Below are 4740 nucleotides of genomic sequence, written 5' to 3'. Positions count from 1 at the left end.
GGTTTTGCAGAGAAACGTATTTTACTGAACTGTTATAATCAAACGCCTTCAATTAAGTGATGATACTAAAAGCTCGCAAAGAAAACTCTTACACAGACATCAGGGCACAATCACCCAAACACACACCGACATCACTGTTATCGAGGTTCAGTGTTCTTCCTTGTGATTTCCCACTCTCTCTCCTACCTGAGCCACAGCAGTTCAGTGCACTGTTCCCTTGACTTTGCCCTATTCATTTTACTTTGTCAATTTATTGTCATGTATGTGCTTTTAATTCACTGGAAGTGGTCAGAAAATTTCAACCTGAAGAGACCAGTGAAGTTCGTCTCTTTTTAAACAAGACACACCCATTGTATGATGTAATGAATGTCGTTGCAACACAATAAAGTTCTCCTGTTATACTTTTTCCAGATGCTCTGCTTTTTTATGTATAATTTGGATTTGGTGGATTGAATTTTCAAATTTGGAACATGACAATTCAGTTGACCCTAACTCTGAGTCATTTTCAACATTTATGTTTAATGACTATAACTTTTGTTGTTTTTGTTTTTTTCCCTCGATACAGACATTTATACTTGCAACGGATTTAGTGTGTCCTTAAAAATCAGTCAAAATGTTTTCTGATGCAAGCACTATAATAATAACATAAAGTATATAAACCGATAATAGTCTTAGGATCAGGAATGGCTCTGCTGACCGCATATTGAGGTTTGATGTTTGATTCAGGAGGAAATTAAATACAAATGTGGATCTGATTATCTTTCATTGTTTTTCTACACACTCTTACTCCAGTTACATTTCTTTTAGCCCTGTGTGGTTTGTTAAATAACCAAAACCTGAAATAAGTTATATAGGAACATAACGTACATCGATAAAGATGTTGTACATTGATAGAAAGGTCACAAAATTAAATGACAAGATATTTTCACTGCGGTGCACAAAATATTATAAAGACAAAAACAAAAAATCAACTTGTCTTACCTGACAAGAATACAAAGTGGTAATATCCTGTCCATGTGATGCTCCAATGGAAATTCTGATGAGTGTGCTCAGCAAAAAAACCGTTAAACTTGTACTTTCTCTGGCCACCGACAAACATTTCTGTTACTCAAACTGTGAAGGCGGGAGATGTCGAAAGTAAAGTGTCAAATTCAGAATGTGACTCAAAATAAGTCAGCCAGTTGGGAGAACCTTATAGGTGGGGTTACATACACTATGAACCTCTGTCACAACACTGATAGAAGACTGATATTACTGTACAGGTTAAATAAAAGAATAAATAGCAAAAAACAGCACAAAAAAACAGCTGTATTGGTGAGTGCAGTGCTAAAGTCTTTGCTAAAAAAATAAGTTGAAGTGATTTTTTAGATCATTTTTCATCATAGTTTTTTATTTGGGACAGTAGCAGGAATGCACCATGTACAAATCTCTCCTTTCTTGACATATTAACATTGTTCCCTTCCTTCTATCTTCTTCGTCTTCTTTCTTCTTTGCTGTTGGTGGAGAGACTGTTTTAATAACAAACACATGGAAATTGCACGATTCACCATAAACATACACGCACACCACACACACACTCCTACACCACACGCAAAAATTCATACTCACAATAAACCTACTACCAAAATAAATATGTCAGTTCTTGTTTTACTTCCTCTATCTGACTGTAGCTCCATAGGTCAGCAAAATATTATCAGTGTGCATTATATAACAGGCACACACACACTATGAATTGTCAGAAGTTTAGTGGATTAAATACCTGCGGACTTTATGTCTCTTACACTGAACTGTTGAACTGTTTACACTGTTAACACTGTTTTTATTTTGCTATATCACACTGGTTACACCATTACACTGTTCATACTGTTTATGTCTTTTATATTGCTGCAGAGCAATGTGGTGGTTTTATTAACTAACTCTATGCAAGATCATAAAACAAACAATAACTACCCTAACTACAGCTGCATTGGTGTGTGTAGTGCTTGTAATGGAAAATTTATATACATGATTGTATGTTCTTTTTATAACCATCCTTCTACCACCTCAGAAATATGCCAACTCCGGCCAAATCTCACACTTACAGACTGTGAAAAACTAGTCCACGCCTTGTCTCCTCCAACTTGATTACTGTAACGCACTCCCATCGGGACCCACGGAGAACACCTTCAGCAATTACAACTAGTCCAGAACAGCGCTGCTAGGATCCTGATGCGAGTCCGAACATATCACCCCCCGTCCTTCATTCACTGCACTGGCTTCCAATCCCTCTAGAATCAAGTACAAAATCTTTCTCACCCATCAGTGCATCTATGGCAACGCTCCCACCTACCCTCAAAGAACTGCTCACCCCTCAAACCCAACACCGATCCCTCCCGCCTCCAAAACTTTAACAAACTCTTCTGCCCGAGGACCAAGCAAGCACCATGGGCGACAGAGCCTTCTGTGCCGCTGCACCCCACCCTGGAACTCGCTCCCTGATCAACTCAGATCACCACAGACTCTGGAAAATTTTAAAAAAGGACTTAAAACTTTTTTCCACATCGTATTAAACATGATTTCTCTTGCTGGATTTATTTGTTTCTGTTGCTGTGTGCATATACTTTGTGTGTATTGTAGCACTTTGAGATTTCATTCAAATGTAAAGTGCTTTATAAATTAAACTTATTATTATATTATTATATGAAGCCATGGTCTGATCTCAGTTTTTAAGTATAAATCTGTGTGCCTTATAGTTTCTGTTTGGTTTTACTCAGTACCTTGCACTTGGTTGCAGTCTTTCTCTCATTTATGCAAGTTGTTTTGCAGCAGTAGTTGTTTGATGTATAAACTTGACCTTGGTTCACACAGTCCAGAAGAGCTTGTTAGTGAGGTTTGATAGTGATGGGCATATTCCATTGTAGCCACCTGCAACAGTTTGATAAGTAAATCATAATAATGATGAATACTCGTAGACATGCACAGTATAAGAATCACGTGGGACCACCCCACCCTGAACATTTTCTGCAAACTGTCTTGTGCACTTGTAGACTGTTCCCCTTGCAAGAATAAAAGACAAAGCCATATGGAGCAATGATTGACTCAAGATGTTTATTTTGTTGTGTGTTTTCCAGAGAATTTCAGCACATGCTAAATTAATGCATCTTCCATCCATTATCTGTAACCACTTCCCATCAGGGTCACAGTGCCTTGAAGCCTATCCCAGCTGACTTTGGTGAGATGCAGGGTACACCTACCCTGGACAAGTTGCCAGCTCACGCAGGTGGTACTAAATCCTTGCTGAAAAATAAGCAACTTGATATGACAACTAATGGTTGTCTTATTTTAATATACTTATACTTATAGTTTTGGCTGTGCTCGTGTGATACACCCAATGTGGAAGAACACATAGTTATTTTTGTTTGTTTCCCTTGGTTGTTGTGTGTGTGTGTGTTTGTGTGTGTACTATATGTATGTCTATATTGTATGTGTATATATACACATAAGGAGTAAACATTTATAATCATCACTTTAAAAGTTACATACGTTGTTTTTGGTGCTGTTTGTCTCCCAGATATATTAGTGTGTGTGTGAATGGGTGATAAGAGACATAACTTAAAGAACTTTGTAGAAAGGCGCTTTATGAAGTTCAGTCCATTTCCTTGTATTAGTTTACGGGCAGATCTGCCCGAACCAATATGGCGGACACGTTGACGTATCGCGACCAACGACCAACCCAATGCGGCGTCTATGGTTTCACCACGGTGCCTAAGGTGAGCGACCCTCCTCTTCCCTCAGACAAACTTTACGAGGAAAATGGTGGTTTGCTCTTTCGCTCACTGACTTCGTGATTCTGTTTTCCAGGTTGGTACTCGGTCGAGAGTAAGACTAATTCCTCCTCAAGTGTGTAGCGATGTATGTAGCTGTAATGAGTTTGTTTCGTTATGTGTAGCCGAGTTTAAGAGCCACGTTTATAAGCGCGAGGCGCAAACCTTTGGCGCGAACGGTTAATTAGCATGTGTGATGCTGTGTGCTGGCATGTTTGTATTTCAGTTTTTGAGGTATCCTGACATGTTATGAATGAAAAGGAATATAGGTCGACTGTTTTATACTTTAAAGGGGGGGGGTGGGGGTATTCCTAAAGTTACACATGAACAGTTATGTGTCCGGTTTGTGTTTAAAGATGATAGATATAGATAGATAGATAGATAGATAGATAGATGATAGATAGATAGATAGATATACTTTATTTACCAAGCTGGGAAATTATAGTGCAGCAGCAGCATTACACAAAGTACAAGTGACAACAAAAAATAAAAATATACTATAAAGCAAACTCATACATATAAAATACAAAAGCAATAGTAATACGATAAAATAAAATATTGTACAGATGTATATACAGCAAGAGCACTATTATTATTATTATTATTTAAAATTTTATTTTAAATTATTTAATTATTTATTATTATAAATAAATTTCCATAATTATATAAGCGCACCGGACTATAAGCCGCCGATATCCAGGTTGAGAAATTTGATATTTACGGGATACAGTCGTCCCTCGCTATATCGCGGTTCACTTTCGCGGACTCGCTGTTTCGCGTTTTATCCCAGTGTAATTTGATGCTTTTTTTTTTACCGCGACTGAACGGTATGAACGCGCATTGTGTTCGCGGTCCTAAATTGGCTAAGGGAGAACCGCACTGCATCCTGATTAAGGAAGCACTGTCACAAAATGCGTGTAAAAGGTGTAAAAGTGTC

The sequence above is a fragment of the Larimichthys crocea genome, chromosome XVI (assembly GCF_000972845.2).
Source record: "Larimichthys crocea isolate SSNF chromosome XVI, L_crocea_2.0, whole genome shotgun sequence".
Taxonomy (NCBI): domain Eukaryota; kingdom Metazoa; phylum Chordata; class Actinopteri; family Sciaenidae; genus Larimichthys; species Larimichthys crocea.
Note: the sequence above shows the minus strand (reverse complement) of the source record.